Source organism: Cervus elaphus, chromosome 5 (assembly GCF_910594005.1).
Source record: "Cervus elaphus chromosome 5, mCerEla1.1, whole genome shotgun sequence".
Classification (NCBI taxonomy): Eukaryota; Metazoa; Chordata; class Mammalia; order Artiodactyla; family Cervidae; genus Cervus; species Cervus elaphus.
Window position 1 is genome coordinate 124699805 of NC_057819.1, and position 17076 is coordinate 124716880.

General features: G+C 51.6%; 1 protein-coding gene, 1 non-coding gene and 1 pseudogene across 5 annotated transcripts in view; 1 reads left to right on the plus strand and 2 right to left on the minus strand.

The window, feature by feature from the left end:
* Positions 1–17076, plus strand: part of RBFOX3 (RNA binding fox-1 homolog 3) — a 429808-nt gene that overhangs the window by 54333 nt on the left and 358399 nt on the right. The window lies entirely within an intron of this gene.
* LOC122695908 lies at positions 6723–6798 on the minus strand (annotated as a pseudogene).
* LOC122695914 lies at positions 6964–7042 on the minus strand. Its single transcript, XR_006341646.1, has one exon. It is a non-coding gene; the product is annotated as a small nucleolar RNA U2-19 (small nucleolar RNA).

Below are 17076 nucleotides of genomic sequence, written 5' to 3' on the forward strand. Positions count from 1 at the left end.
CTGCGGCTTCCGCAACTCGACACGATGGACAGTGGGTTAAGCAGCGATTCCAGCAGGGGATTCCTGGGCCTGCAGAGCTGTCTGGGCCTCAAGGAGAGGGCTGAGGACTTTCCTGTGGCCAGCAGTCACATTCTCTGCTTTGGGTGAGGGTGGGCGAGTGGCATACCCTGGAGTAGGCAGGTTGAGGACACTCCTGACCTGAAGCCCAGAAAGCCTTAGAAATCCTTTCAAGAACATCTGCCCAACCTCTGCTTGTACAGGTGAGGAGTTTGAGCAGCCTATAACCTGGTCAAGGTCATCCTGGCTCCAGCCTCCCCATCCTCAGTCCTGGGTCTCCTCACCATGACAGCAAGTGAATAACATGAAATGAGATACAAACATAACCTTTGGAAGCAATGATTTCGGCCACTCTGTATGAAGTTCATGTGTTGTGTGTTCAGTGCTGAGAGAAATGGGGACAGAAGGCGCACCTGGCAGCTTGAGCAGGTTCCGACGCCCACCATGGCTAAGAATTTGTCAAAGGCATGACCTGGCCAAGCAATGGGCAGGAAGCTGGGGCACCATCCTTTTTCCAGGGCGCGCCTGATCCTCTGTTAACTGGTCTCCCCCAGTTTGCTGACCGTTTTCCGTGTGCCCTGCCCTGCTGAGCTTGGGCACGGAATGGGAAAGGCCCAGACGCTGCTCTAGGAGCTTTGATGTGACATCCTGACTCTCAAATAGGAATTGTGCAGAACATCAGTGTGTGCCAGTCAGAGAATGTTCTTTTGGAGGGTGATGAGTGATGATCAAAACATGTGAGTGTGTGTGCGTATGTGCGTGTGCGTGCTTGTGATCACTGGGAGGGAAAAAAAAACATCGTCATGGCTGTGACAGGTTTTCAGGGGGAGCTAGAAGAAAAGAATTAAATTAGAGTTGCAGAGATCTTTTGTTCCCCTCCCCCTGTAACTAGAGTAGCCAGATAAAACCCGGGATGCCCAGTTAAATTTGAATTTCAGATGAACAACAAAGAATTTTTTGGTATAAGTAAGTGCCAAATATTCCATGGGACATACCTATATTTTTTTAAATGTTGTTTATCTGAAATTCACAAATGTATCCAAGGATCCTGTGTTTTTGTTTGCTAAATCTGGCAACCCCACCTGTAACAGCAGAGGAAGTAAAAAAAAAAAAAGCTTCATTTTGAAATAATTTCCTTAGTCACTTAAAAAATGCAGTCGCATGAGTTATAAAGTCATTATTTATTTATTGTATTAGGTCTTCTAAGACAGAAGTGTCTAAAGTGAAGCGATTAGTCTTGCTTGCTGCCCCCCAAATCCAGCTGTCTGGGGTGACTTCTGACCTCTGCTACTAGCTGGAAGTGTTCCCTCCCAAAATAACCACTTTGCTCATGCTGACCAACCCATGTGCATATATGCACATATGTCATTTTCATGTGCTGTGTATTTTCCTGGCACTTTCTGCTTTTTTGAAGAAAATCCCAGAAGGAGAATTATTGGGTCCAGGGGCATGTATATCTTAAGTTTTAATAACTACAGTTGGATTGCTTTACAAATTTGAAAGTATTTTCAGAATTCACCATACCACGTGAGGATTCTTTATCCTATACCCATACTAGTATCAGTTATTATTATTTCTTAAAATATTTGCCAGTCTAAGGGTACAAAATAGCATTTAAACTTACATTTCCTCAACTCTAGGAAAGTTGATTATATTTTTCCTGTTTATTATTTATTTGCATTTGACTTCTGTGAACTATCTGCCCATGTGCTTTATCTATGTGTCCATGGAGAATTTTCTTTTTTATTTGTTCTGGGGTACTCTTTACATATGGGCCACTCTCAGACTTTGACTATAATATGCTGTCTTGGAGTTGCTTCTGGACCAGCTGTGTTAAGCCATCACCTGATCTCAGAGCCTTAGACCTGAGCTTCTCACGGCAGTGGCCTTCTGGGTCTAATGGCAATTGTAGACTTCCAACCCCATCTGGGTGCCTAAGGTCTGCTGACTTGTTTGTCTGAAATTCCTGGGTTTAAAGGAACCATGTGTGGTTTGAGAGCCTCTGTTAGTGCTTCACTGCCCTGGTGCTGCCCCCCAAAACAGTGGGCAGCCCTGGATAGCTTTCAAAACCCTACCTCCCTTTATTATCCTGCTTTCTCTGCACACACAGAAAGGTCTGCCCCAGAGGAGGGAACTGGGCCTTGGGAGGAGGCAGCACTGAGGGTGTCCTGCTTTGACCGTGGAAATCTCCCCAAGAGCCACGTTTACCGTGTAACTCTGCAGCGAGCTGTCTCAGGGCTGCAGGGTGGAAGCAGGAGAGACGAGAAGTCTCCAGGTCCCCCAGTTCACTTCAGCCATTAACTCATTCATTCATTCAACAAGACTTTGTCAAGCTCCAGGCGCATACACAGACCCTACCCTGCGATCAGGGAGCTATCAGTTTCTGGGAGAGAAGTCTTTATACGATGGCACAGATTTTGCTGACAGACTGGCTGGGACCAGCTCTTCTTCCATCTGTCTCCCACAGCGGGGGGATTTATGTTTGCAGGATAGGTGAATCACAGGCCCAGAGCCCGACCTAGGGCGAGGGGCTGTCGGATGCCCACCCCACCCTCTCAGCCAGAGTCTCGAGTTCCTGCACCTTCCCTCTCTAGCACCCCCAGCTTCATGTCTGCGGCACCCTGTTTGTGTTTGGGGGGGGCATCTCCCAGGACATTTGTGGCCGGTTCTGTATCTTGCTTTAGGAAAAGATGGTGGCCAGTGGGGCTCGCTTAGCTGGGGTGTGAAGGTGGGGGGGGCACACACATGACAGGTGGGCCCTTGAAGCCACCAGGAGCCTTGGAGAGGCAGGGTGGGTGGGGGTGGGCCTGCTGCCATGCTCTAATTATTCAAAGGTCTGTCATGTGGAGGAGGAAGTAGGTTTGTCCCTTTGTGTTCAAAGGCAGAAAAAGGATGTGTGGGTGCAAGCTCTAGAGAGACAGAGTTTGGTTCTGAGAGATGTGAACATCAGCAGGACTCAGGAGGCTGTCAGGACTCCACCCTGGGGCACTGAGCAGAGGCTGGCTGGCATGCAGGTGATGGAGGTGGGGAGACAGGCCTGGCACTGTGTGCCCACCCACCTTTGACCTTCCAGGAGAGACCTATGCTGTGTTATTTTGTGCCCCCATATGTCTAAGTCCTAACTCCGGGGACCTGTGAATGAGATCTTATTTGGGAATAGGGTCTTTGCAGCTTTAATCAAGCTAAGGTGAGGTCATACTGGGGTAGGGTGGGCGCTAAATCCAGGGACTGGTGTCCTTATAGGAAGAGAAGAGGACGTACAGCGCAGACGGTCATGTAAGGGCAGAGGCAGGGATTGAAGTGATGCGATGCAAGCCTTTCCAGAGTGCACAGCGTTGCCGACACCTTAGTTTCAGGCTTTTGGCCTCCAGGGCTGTTCAAGAATAAAACTGTGTTGTTTTAAGCTGCTCAGTTTGTAGTAGTTTGTTACGGTAGCCCCTGGAGACAAATACACCAGCCAAGCAGGTCAGTGTCCAACCTTCTGTGTTGCATAGAAGATGGAGGAGGTAAGAGGGGACTCTATTCAAAGTGGTGGGCTGGGTGTGGCCTGAGGAGCCCATGGGCTGGCTCCTCTCAGAGCCTTTGGCGCCTTATTCAGTGGAAAGAAGCCAGTGGCCGGCAGCCCGAGAGTCAGGGGAAACCTGGCTTGTCCACCTGTCCATGGGCATGATGGAGCACCTTTGACAGAACTCATGTGGCTGCAAGGACGTGTTTACTGAGCTACACTTAAGCAGGCCCCACGGCTGGCAGACTTACAGGGTGTGATGGTACGTTTTGCTTGAGGGCACACGTGTTTTACAGGTATTGCCAGGACTATGTGGCCCAAAACAAAGGTGTTAGTTGGGTGATGATTAGTATAATGGGGGTTCTGGAGCCTAACTGTTGGGTCAAGGGGATGGCACTTTTTCATCCCCACTCCTCTGTGAAGTCACTTAATTCTAGCTGTGAATGGAAAAGAGAAGGGCAAGGAGAGAGGGTGTCTGGGTGTGTAAGAAGTTTTGGAGGGAGGCACTGTGCAGACAGACCTGCGGTAGCTACTGTTCACGGGCAGAGGGGGCTGGGGCCTTTGAGTGGCCTGCAGAGGGGAGACCAACCCGTTTCCCCAGAGGCTGGCTTCTGATTGAGGGCTCGTCTGCTCCTAAAAGAAGAGGGGACCCTCCCACTGCCTGGCGGACCCACTAACAGTGTGGACTCTTCCAGCCCTGCTCATCCAGTGGCCCCACAAATGTGGACCCCACAGTCCTCCTTGGGCCCCAGCACATGTGTTAGCATGGTCGTCCTCACCCAGGCGGCTTTGTCTTTGGGAGTGGGCTGTCCTGTCTTGCTCTATGCCCCCCAGCATGTGGCCTGGCCAGGCCCTGTGGGCATGCAGCTGGCCTGTGAGCCCAGGCACCTCAGAGGGGCAGCGGGGCCACTTCCTACCCTCCAGATCGCCTGCAGAGCTGAATGTTGGGGTGAGTGTCTGGGTGGTGAGGGAGAGGCTGAAGGTCTAGTGAGAGTGAACACAGCATCTCATGGTGACGTCTCAGAGGGCAGGCAGGGAAGAGCCTTGCTGGGGAGATGGCCCCGCAGGCCGATGGCTCCCAGGGGCGTCCAGGCCCTCTCGCTTCTTACTGACCTGGGCTTGGTGCAGGGAGAGGGAGGCCACCCTGACCTCAAGACTGAGCACTCGGTCCACGGGAGGCCCTGTGCCCTTAGCAGCGACTGGTTCTGGCTGATGAGACTAGGGGAGTATCTTCCAGCATGGAGAGTCAGCTTCTGTGAACGGTTCTTGGCTTCTAAGAGGGGCCTCGGGATGTTGCTACGGATCTACTGCAGCCATCCTGCTCCCAGCCTGATGGGAGGTGCAGGACCTGTGTCCTGGTGACAGAGAGAGGTGCTGGATCACCTACCCCTGCACCAGCCCCAACCTGGACTTCCTGTCCAGGAAGTGGATCCCAGGGTGTGGGATCACTCTAGGCACCAGGAGGCCTACACGTGGGACCCAGAATCTGTGTCTCCCGGGGCCGCCAGCACCCCAAGTCGCTGGGCCTTGTTCTCCCTGGGCTCAGCCTCTGGGGCTCTATTAAAGTGGCTCCCACCTGGGCAGAGGTCCTCCATCTTTATTTCATCCGTGGTAGGTTGGAGCTTCCCTAAAGTGCACAGGAAAGATAAGCAATAAACCAGAAGCCGCAGTTGCTCAGCGTCCATGATGCTTTGCAAGCACGGATCTGTGCTCCCAAGGACACTGCTGTTGGGTCGCAGCGGCTCTGAGGCTGGCACAGCTTACTGCCAGTCACCCTTGGTTCTGCCCCAGGCCGATCTCCTCCTTGGGTTTTCAACCAAGCTGCGGGGACCAGTGGTAGGAAGAGCTGCTGGCGGATCCTGAGGCCAGACCTGGGTGGGGAGGGGGCGGGATTTCCAGCGCCTCCAGCTCCCCGGCTCCTCCTGCTCTGGTGAGGGTCTGAGTCTGTGTGGAGCGGCTCTCAAGGCTCCAACCCCTGGTTCCCAAAGGGGAACCCCGTGTGTTTGGCCCCAGGATTCCTTCTGACCCTGGGGAAGCCCCCTTTGCTCTTCTTGGAGTTGGCCTCAGCTCTGACCCCTATAAGCTCCCTCGTGTTCTCCATTCATTTACCCTTCCTCTGTGGGGCTCCCGGTGAGACCACTGTGGGAGAGACCCCAGGGGCTCTGCCTGTGCCTCGTCCAAGAGGATCTCTGGGGAGCCATCCCCAGGCTCTTTGCACCTCATCTATTGTCACTGTGAAACAGCAGACCCCAGCCCAAGCGCCCATGTCCCACTTGAGGAGCATGCCTCCTTCCTGGCAGAGCAGCTGCGAGTCCTGTGAGTCCTCCTTGGGCTCAGGAGGGACTCAGGTTCCTCACTCCTCCCACGTCCACATGCGGCCCCTCTGGGTCTCTTCTTGGGGAACGGCCTGACAAAGTCCAGATGACTGCAATCCTACTGTCCCCAAACTACTCTAGACATCTTACTTGAGGTCTTAGTCTGCTTCTGCAGCCATGACAGAATAGCGCAAACAGGGTGGCTTAAGCAGCAGGAGTTTAATTCTCACAGTTCCAGAGGCTTGAAGTCTGAGATCAAGGTGTGGTGTGGTCAGGTTCCAGTGAGGGCCCTCTTCTGGCTTGCAGACTGCTGCTTTCTTGATGACATCACATGGTGGGGAGGGGGCTCTGGTGTCTCTTCCTATTAGGGTACTAATCCCATCACAAGGGCCCAATCCTCAGGCTTCATCTAACCCTGATCACCTTACACCTCCAAATACTGTTCCATTGAGGGTGAGGGCTTCAGCGGGCTTCTCCAGTGGCTCAGTGGTAAAGAATCCTCCTGCGATGCAGGAGGCTCAGGAGCCGCAGGAGACACAGGTTCAACCTCCCTGAGTCGTGAAGATCTCCTGGAGGAGGGCACGGCATCCCACTCCAGTATTCTTGCTTGGAGAACCCCATGGACAGATGAGTCTGGAGGGCTAGAGTCCATAGCATCACAAAGAGCTGGACGTGACTGAAGCGACTTAGCACGCATGCACGAGGGCTTCAACATATGAATTTTGAGGGGACGCAAGCATTCAGTCCAGGACACCTGCAGTGAGAGGAAGTCAAGTCAGTCCTTCAGAACGATGATATTATTTATATCTAAAGACACCACTAGCCAAGGGGAGCCTCCTGCCCCTTGAGCGCAGATCAAGTGTAGAAACATTCACAGTATTAGTTATAAAGGTCAGTAGTAAAACCTTTTCACTGTTGCTCAGAATTGACTACCTTTCATACATGTACATCCCCACCCCAATATCATTTATCCATCAACAAATTCTCAGATATCCACTGTTGCCTTTATACACACACACACACAGACCTGCACACACAACTCTGGACACAACCCCTTATTGTTTTAAATTACTCTATTCTTTTGCTTCTCAGAACTATAGAGATCATGCCTAAGTAACCTGCAAGATCTTTGGATGTGCAGATCTGGCTGTTTTCCTCACTGATCCATTTCAGTAAGAGAAGGTCTCAGAGAAGGGGGCTCTCTTTTGAGGGTCATGTCTTTAAATCAAGTTTTTTTTTTTTTTAAATATTGTAGAATTTGGATTACAGAGGAAAAAACTTTAAAAAATAATATTTTTCTGTAATCATAGAGCTGATTTGTTGACAAAGGGCATTTTCCTGTTTAATGCTTAATTGTAGTGTTCTGTATTATAAAATTTTCCTTTCCTGTCTTCAGCCATCCTTTTAGTATTCTTCGGCTAATTCAGTCATTAAAAAATGATGTTGTGGAAAAATACTTAGTGATTTAGTATGAGACATAGTTAAGTGAAAAAAAAGTTATAAAATGGAATGTACAGTATGATCCCACTTAGTACCAAAAATATATATTCTATGCATAGGAAAGTCTGGGAGGGTATTATGCTCAAAATGTTAACAGGAGTTATTTCGGGGTAGTGGGATTGTGGGTTATTTTAAATTTTCTTCTTTTTGCATAAGTGTAGTTTCTAAATTTTCTGCAGTGAATATGTATTCCTTTTATAATAAGGACAAGATCACAGATCATGCCAAAGGCTGTTCAGATTCTCTGACCACAAGAGGCCCAGGTTGCTCCTCCTGTGCTGGACAGCTCCCAGGTTCAGCCAGGGGTTGCTCACCAAAAATTTCCCTCCCATACTCCTGGGACTCTGGGCTGGGCAAAGCTGATGCTGGTTTTCCCTAGTACTGAAGTGACTTGGCGACCCCTCCCTGACAGGTGGGTTTATCACCACCCTCCTTGATGGGCCTCTAGTCCTTTACTGTACCCACGTCAGCCAATGGTTGTGCTGGTGGCGTGACTGGCTAAGTCCAGGGGCGTGGCTGGGGCATGGCCTCAGGAGGATTTCTGAAGCCTGGACAGTCCCCCCCACCTCCCATCCCCAGTGCTGGAGGAGGGCTTGGCTCCCAGCCCTGGCCGCAGCTAGGAAAGATGGACAGATCAGCCTGTCCCATCCCCAGAGTGGTCCTACGAGAAAAGCAAAGGACAGAGCCTCCGTGGTAGAGAAGGTCAAACCCCAGCTCCCTCACCAACTAGCTCTTCATCGACTCTCTGAGCCTCAGCTTCCTTAACCTACAAAATGAGGGTGATGCTGTGAAAATGAGATGAAATACGAGGTTCAAGGACCTCGGGTGGGGCTCGAAACAGGGCAGGTACTGAGCATATATGCCTCCTCTTTCTCCCCTTGAGGAAGGCATAGTCCATTTGGGGACACTCCTACCCTGGTATAAATCAGTGAAGTCCACTGGGGAAGCTTCTACATGTCAGTGGACATTCAGCTCCAGATTGATGAGGGCTCTTTCAACAGGAGTCATTCATTCTTTAACACACATGCATGTATGCACATATGTTTTTAACAGTCGCCTGACAAAAGAGAGTCACGGAGCAGCGACTGGTCCCTGTGGCCTTGCCTGTGTCCTGGGAGTCTAGTGTGCAGGTGATTCAACAGTAGCCACCCCTGGACAGGGCAGCAACCAAGCTCTCCAGCATCATTGAGACAGAGGCCCAGGCTCCCTACTCTGAAGGCGTGGGCCTCCCTCACTGGCCAGGTCATCTTCCTCTCCTCTGACCTCCTAAATATCATCCACTGCCCAGTCCACTGGCCTTGGACCTTGGATCTGTCCACTTGTCTCCATTTCCTCGGGTACCAGCAACCATTGTCGGCTTCCATGGCTGCAGCCTTGACGCTTCTGTCCTGCAGTGAGAGGCACCCTCTTCCACTGCAGGTCTGCTCATGCTGACCCCTCCCTCACCTATCTGTGCTGCCCAAGGGCTCTGAACGGTCCAGCCTGGCTTTGCTGCAGGCCACCCCACCCTGCCTTTAGGGCCAGCACATGGGGGACATTACAACAGGGAATCTGGGCCTACCTCTCCCCCTCCTTCCCCAACTCCTGTGCAGTTCTCTCACAGATCTATCATGCAGAGGACCACTTTGGGATGTCCTGGAGAAACAGGTGAGAGGTGTTATGGTGGTTCTGGTGAGACCTCCCTAAAAGAAATTGGATAAGGGCTAAAGAAACACCGAGGAGGGCACTGGGCCATCTGCTCTGCTTCCTGGAAACCTGAGCCCTGACACAGCAAAATCTGGCCATGAGTATTCAGATCACATGAAGCCCCTCTCTGGCCGCAGCCCCCTCTTGAATTGGTGTTTGCTCAAGCCCATCGCTGGTGAGCGTGTTTGTGTGCGTGGAGGAAGCTGGTCAGGTGAGCAGCTGGTCAGGAGGGAAGTGTTTCAGAGATGGAGGTGAATCACTGCGAACATGATTGGATTTACAAAAATTGGTTTGACACAAATTTTCAGGAATCCATCTGGGCTCCATGAGAGGTAGAGCTGTTCCCTTTTCTAGATTCCCAGGAAGCTTATGTTCTGGGGAAACTGGGTGTATTTGCTGCCAAAAGAGGTTTTATTTTTAGCCAAATGTGAGAAAGGGAACGGGGGCCCAGCGGTGGGGGCCGGGGTGCCGTGAGTGGAGCCCTGCTGGTGGGAATAGTGGCGGAGAGGGCAGCCCTAGAGGTGGGGACTGGGCCCTGGCCTCAGAGGGTCTGCCGCCTTTCTCCTTCAGGGGAGGACGGTTCCCTTCTGCAAGCGTTTCTGTGGGCTGGGATGCGATGGTGCGGCCACTCTCCTCCCCCCCACTCGTGTGCTAAGATGAATACCAAACGCTACCAGCCATCACGCGTTCTAAATTTACAGGGTGCTTGTCCTTCACTGGTCGCTTAAAAGTGAAGCTGCCTTAGATGACGAGGATGCTAAAGCTGGAGCAGCGTGGCAGCTGCCAGCTTCGTGGGCCCCACCTGCTGGCCTGTGCCGCCCTCCCCCGAGCCCTGCGGCCTCCTCACCCAACCTGGGCCTCCGGGGTGGGGCAGCGGTCAGAGGCCACAGGGAAGGGTGGGCTTGCAGCCGGAGCCCCCATTCCCTGAATGCAGGCACAGTCTGTGTGGGGACTGAGACATAGGATCTGGGCACTTGGCAACGACACTGATGTTTCTCTGGGCTGCATCTCCCAGCCGGGAGCCTGCTGTTCTATTTTCCTCACCACCAGAACCGGCCAAGTCCTCGGCCTGGTGGAGCCCTGCAGGGGCGACACCCCAGGAGAGCTTGAGGGGGCACAGACTGGCACCAGAATGCCATCCCCTACATCCACCACCAAATCCCAAGTTGCTTAGATTCCACTGCTGAGGAAAGACCCTCTTAAGATGCATGTGGCCTTGGAGGAGCCGTCCCCCCGACCCCTGAACTCCCAGAGGCCCATCATCTGTGCACCCTCAGCACTCTCCTCACGCCTTATGGTTCTGTAACGAGGACCCGTAGGAGCTTTATCAGGGTTCCCCCAGCCCTGCTGTGTACACCCCGAGGGCTAGGACAGAGTCTCATTGTCTCTGAACCCCCAGGGCTGAGACAGGCTAGTGTCCAAGGGTGGAGTGAGTAAAGGAACTGGGGAGAGCCCACCACCCACCCTGGTTTCTCCTGGTCTGGCTGGTGGGGCTGGCTTGCCTCTTATTGTTGAATTTCGTGGGTGGATTTCACCACAGCCTCAAAATAAAATACTGTCAACTGAGCTCCAGGTGAGCAATCGCTGGGCATGGGCTGAGGCATGAAGATGGAGATGGCATGGTGCTGGCCCATGTGCATCTCATACACTCAAGGGGGACTGGACACATGCACCGTGCTGGGTGGATGAATGCTGGCGGGTGTTTATTCACAGAGCGCTGAGAGTGATGAGAGAGGGTGAGGAACGGCATTTTGAGTAAGTCACCCCCCCCCCAAACCATCCCAAAGTCTCATCACAACTCTCCATGGCAGGAAGGGCTGCTGGCCTCCTAGGAGTGCATGACCAGAGGGAGGAGGGCCAGAGGCCTGAGGCGTCTGGACCCTTGCAGACGATGGGTGGAGTGCAGGGAGCGGGGATGGTGGAGAATGTGTGGGCAAGAGAATGATCTGGGATTCAGAGAATGGATCTCGGCAGGCTCAGTGGATGGGGCTATCCAACTCTAGTGCCAAGAAAGCCCTTCAAGCAGGGCCTCCTGGCTGGGTGTGGACCATCATCACCCTTTTGAACCTGCTGGACCATCAATTGTAGATGAAAGTTTTTCCCTAGGCTTGATGTTTGTCTTAAAGATATTCTGTCCCCATGGGTTTTTGTCTTTACTCTGGAATTCTCTTAGTTTGGGCTTCCTGTCCTGAATCACATCAGAAATGCTTATTAACAACTTTCCGGCATGTTCCCTTCTCTGAAAACACAGCTTTACATCCAGGGACCAGTGCAGGGTCCTCACCCTAGCTTGGCCTCTCCAGAGTTCATGGAGCTTGCACTCACTTTGCCAGAACTGAGGTTTTTTTTCCCCCAAGGTGGGTAAAAGGGAAACACTGTGAGCATATCCTCCTCTCCATGGGGGCTGTACTCCTTGTCTTTGCATCCCTTAAAAATCCTCCCATCCAGGCTTTGCGTAAGTTCAAACCAGCTCCTGTAGAGTTGAAATGTTCTGGGGAAGGGCTCTGTAAACTAGCTCTGTCAATGGTCAGGTAGTTAGTATTTTAGGGCCAGGAGGTCTCTGTCACAACAACTTAACTTGGCCATCAGTGTGAAAGCCACCTTAGGTAATATGTAAATGAATGAATGTGGCTATGTTCCCATAGCTTTGTTTACAAAACAGGTGGAAAGCTGTGTTTGTCCCCTGGCCTTGGTTTGCTGACCTGTTGTAGAGTGTCCAGGGACTCCTGGAAGCCTTCGGGTCCGTCTATTTCCTTTTGGGGGACAAAAGGCTCTTCTTCCTTTTCTCCCTCATGCCTCCATGCTCAATGTGAGCTTCCTTGACTGGTAACACTGCTATCGTTCCCCAGCATCACCTCCCATGACATGTGTGTAAGCCTAGCCCATTGTCTCCTTTGGAAGGTCCCTCTTCTTGCACAGACTTGGGTCTGCTACCTGGGTTTGCGGCCCAGCTACTTCCCCATGACCCCCTCCCCACTTTCACAGGCACTCCCCTCTGCACTTCAGAACTGGCCAGCTCCTGGACTGGGCACCTTTTTGGTGGCCAGCTGCCCCAACCAGTCTGTAGCTCCCTCCCTTCTTTGTCTGAATTCCTCTAGACACTCCTGGTCCCCAGTTGCCTCTCTCCTGGGAGACATAGAGCTGGTTCTTTGGGCGTTTGAAAAATGCAGGTTCTAAATGACGACTTGTTTCCCTGAATGCCTCTCTTCACCCCTTACTGGAAGTCTAGACTTTGCTTCCTGACTTTAAGGTCTCAAATTCACCTGTAAGCCAGGTGATTTATGTGGGGTGGGGCATAAGCCTTTGTTGGGCTTTGTAGCATCTTGTCAAACAAAATAATCTTTTCCCTCCTAACTTGTCTTTGGAAATAACTGTAGACTTGCAAGAAATTGAAAAATCGGTGCATAGAATCCTAGGTACTCTTCATTGGGATGAAAGTGAGTTTTTGATGTCAGGAGTATCCTTTGCGCACTAAAAGAGGTCTAAAAAGAAACAATTTGGAATTGACTCTGAGTGATGTCTTCCTGCCCCATTTGTACCTGCTCACTGTTACCTGGGAGCAGTTACTTAGCCCTCCTGCCTTCATCCTGCCAGAGAGTTTTTGAGCAGGGCTTTGGAGGCACAGTGGGCTGGGAAAATAAGCGTTGCCTCAGTTACAGCGACACCTGGGAAGTCTCAGGTGGGAAGGAGAGGCACTTGGAAGGGCTGTGATATGGAGGTGTCAGCAGGAACCCGCTTCCCTGAAACCTTTAGGGGAGAATCTTTCCTGGCCTCTCCTGGCTTCTGGTGGCTGCTGATAGCCCTCGATGTTTCTCAGCTTGTAACTGCATCACTCCAGCCTCTGCCTCTGTTGTGACATGGCCATCTCCCTGTCTCTGTCCTCTCTTCTTGTAAGGACACCAATGATATTGGATTAAATGCTCTACTCTACTGTGACCTCATCTTAACTTACATCTTATTCTATCTGCAATGACCCTGTTTTCAAATAAGGTTGCATTGAGAGGAACCAGGGGTTAGGATTTCAATGTTTCTTTTGGTGGGTGGGTGGGGAGGGACACGATTCAACACACAGCAAACACAGACCAAGTAGAAATAGGGAGAGGTCAGGATTCCATGTGCTGCTCTGCTGGGACCCCACCGTGCCCCCTCCCTTTCTTCTTGGAGCCCCTCCCGGCTAGTTTTAATGAGGTGCTGCCTGACGGCAGACTCACTGAGAGGCACTAACAGGCGCACTCTTCTATTATTGTGGCTGCCAGCACTCCAGGACCAACTGGGTTTACAAAAATAAAGTTGTATCATCTGCTGCATGTACCGCATCCCCTAAAACAGGTTATTAAGGGGAAGTGGGGAATATCGGAAACAGATGGAGGAGTCTTTGATTTGCATAAGGTGCCATTTGCATGGCTCAGAAGCCTCTATGGAGGGAATAATGTATAGAAATACACATACGTAAGCCCTCGGTTGGGAAACAGAGGCACACTGATCAACCACAAAAATAGATGTGAGAGAGACTGGGCTAGGAGGGAGAGGGAGAGAGAGGCAGGCAGGGAGAGGATAACAAGCAAAACCAGTGCCCAGCACAGAACTCCCAGCACAGCTGTGGGGCCGCCCTCCCTCCAGCTCCTTTTCCAGCGTTGTGGTTTCAGAGCTGATGGATTTTATACATGCAACGGCAGGATGGTATTTCCGAAAGATCTGGCTTTTCTTTTCTCTCCCAGAAGGGCAATTGGTTTAAAAAAAAAAAAAAAAGACAAGAAAAAGAAGAGCATAGTTACCAGCAAGCTGGCTGGATGATCCTGGCAGACAGAAGTTTGTGTGCGTTCTTGGGGTCCCCTGGTGCAGAGAGCTAGTCCTGCACACAGAAAGAGACAAGAGTGAGGAATGCAGAGAGTGGTGATCCTGCCAGGCGAGGAGAGGAGATGAGAGGGTGGGCTCAGGATGGTGATACCTGATCTTAGGATTGGCCGATGGTGGCGGCAGGGGGAGTCCTGAGGGTCTGCCACCTGTGAGATCCTTCTGTGTCCCAGCCCCTCACAGTCCTCAGCCTCGCTGACTGATGCTAAGAGCAGGAGGGGCTGGGCTGGTGTCACATGGTGGTTTTGTCCCACACTTTCTCACGTGCCTGTTTCTCTCACCAACAGAGGTGTCACTGGAAGATGGGAGGTGGGTCACTGTCTGCACAGGGTCCTCTGCAGAGAGCAGGACAGCCCTGGTTCCGCTGCGCTCTGACCCTTTAATTGTATGTACAGGGTGACAGAATTGAGAGCCATTGTCTGTTTCATGTCCAGCCGCTGGGACATGGTTTAGCCAGAACAGAACTCCTTCCACCTCCCACCTACCTTTGATATGTTGATTCCAGGGTCCTCTGCACTGACCATTCTGAAGTCTGTGTTGATCAGACACTTCCTAATTTTTGACCTGTTTCAGCAGTGGGATGGCGGCTACTCCTTGGCTGGGCATGTGGACTGCTGTCCTGCCATCACTGTTAGTGCCTGTTGATGAGGGAGTATCACCCCACCTAACTCCCCAGGGTTTAATACCATGAGAGAGGTGACAAAATGTATGGATGGCTCTGTTGGGGTCACCTCTCCTTTGGGAAGGAAGCCACTTGGCTCAGTGCCATGGCTGTCTTCCTCGTGAGCCTTGTGAGTGCTTTCCACTGGCCGGCTGGCTAAGGCAGCTGGTTGACCACCGTGGGGCCGTGCTCCCCCTGGGGAATGGAGCTGTTGCTGGAAGGAGGCCACCCAGGGCTCCACTCCCCAGGCCTCACATTCCTGGGGGTCACGTGACTAGTTCTCCCTCATGGGCCGTGAGTGGAAGTGATGCCTGTCCCTTCCCAGCAAGGGGGTGAGTACTGGGCGGCAACCTTGTTTCTCGGCTCTTGTCCCTGGCTTGTGGCTGAGAAATGGGTAACTGTGGGGCCCTGGGCCCTGCGTGGGAGCTGAGGCTGACTGTGAGGGGTGTTGTGATGTGAAGACCTGTGGACAGCAGGTGGCATGTCCTGGTGAATCCAACTGCTTTCCCTATGCTTTTCTACCAGGCTGGAGGTTAGTGGTTTCCATACTGGGTGGGTGACATCTGCAGCATCTTGCCAGTTGTTATCTCAAGAGGTTGGTCAAAATTCTAAATAAAAATGAGTTTCCCTGCCTTTTGGTTTGAAATTTATACACAGGACATATAGTCAGACAAGAAAAGAGATTTCCATTACAAAACTTCAAGCTTAGAAAAATAGATGGTAATGAGTGGTATTAGAATATACTTCCCAAAGAATTCTAGTCAAGTGCCTTTAAGACATTGAGATCCCGGCAAGCGTGAAAACTTCAATTTGATTTACATGTACATGATTAGAGAGTGCTTCAGAGGTGCAGATAGTCCTCCACTACTGGGGGTGGAATAGGGGTAAGAGAAAGCTCTGTGGTGAGAAATGAAACCGAAATTGCCAGGGCACAGCCCTATGGAAAGAACAGGAATTAAAAAAAAAAAAGAAAGAAAGAAAGAACAGGAATCATTTTCTTGGAAATGAGGATCGCGGGCTTTCTCCCTTGTTGGGAAACTCACTGGTGAATCCAAGTAATCTCAGCAGAGGGGCTTGCCAGGTGATGTGGAGATCTTTGCCGTCTGGCTCATCTGGTCTGGAGTGCATTAGAGATTGTCGTCACCTGACATACCTGTGGTCCTTTAATTTACAGCAGCCTTGTCAATCAGGGGAGGTTTTACACCCTGGGACATTTGGCATTGTCTGGAGACATCTTTGATGGTCACAGCTTGGGGGGCAATGGCAGTGCTCCGGCATCTAGAGGGTGTAGACCACGGACACTGCCCAACACCACACTGTGCCCAGGATGACCCCACCTGTCAGTGGTGCTGAGGCTGAGAAACCCTGACTTATAGGGGCATCTGGCAAGGTTGGGAGGTGCCAGAGGGCCCTTTCTGTGTGAAAGCCATGAAGATAACTTTCTTTAAGCACCATGTTGGGCACTTGTCTGATGGTGAATTATACGTGGGAATCCTTGTTTTTGAGTTATGTGACTGTGCAGGTCCTGAGCATGTGGTGCCTGGGGAGAGTCTGTAAGAGGGGTGACTTCTCTACTTCTCAAGGCATGAGGCGGGGCAGGGCTGCTTTTATAATTGTGTCTCTAGCCGAGGTGTTTGCTTCCAGATGCAATGCTCTGTGTTCAGTCTAGACTCAGTGCCCTGCCGGAGGCAGCAGTCTGGGACCCAGCATTCCACACATCGTTGGCAGGGAGCAGCTTTCACCACTTGAAGCTGACGTCCCAGGGAGGGTACCTTGCTGACTACTCAAGAACACTGCTTTGCAATGGACCCCCAGGGTGGACGTGCTGGGCAGGAGAGAGAAACCATTGTCTTGCTGTTTTTTCTCCTCTTAAAACCTCTGAAAGGCTGGAGCAGAGCTCAGCTGCCTCTACCAAGCAGGGCGGATGGGGGAGAGGCTGTGTTAGGCACATAGGAAGCCACTTGCCCACGTTAATGCTGGTACTGTTTGTAAATATTGGTTCTAGGAAACCAGCTCTAACCTGCGGTTTGTCTGCCGTGTGTTGGTAAACCTGCCCGCACATCACTCTTGGCAGTACTCTTCTGTCAAACTCATTTCTTATCCAAATGGGGAATGGAATGATTTCATTATTCCAGGACTCTCCAGAATCCTGGGTCCCACTCCCTGGAGGGAGAGTGGAAGTTTCCCATCACAGAAGAAGGGTCTGAGGATCATTTAACCCAACTCTGGTTTTAACAATGGGGAAACTGAAGTCCAGAAGGGAAAAGCAAAGAGGTGGTCACAAGTGTAGGCCTGAAATCCTGGCCTTTTGTCTCCCAGAACAAAGCCTACTCCACCTAGGAGGCGAAAACATAGGCCCTCTTAGGGGTGTCTGGCCCTGAGGGCAGGAAGCGGAGGTGAGATTCAGGACACAGAGACCGTGGGAGGTAAGGTACCAGGATGCTGGACATCCCGATATTGGCCAGTTGGAAAGGTTTGACTTTGATTGGTTTTGCATT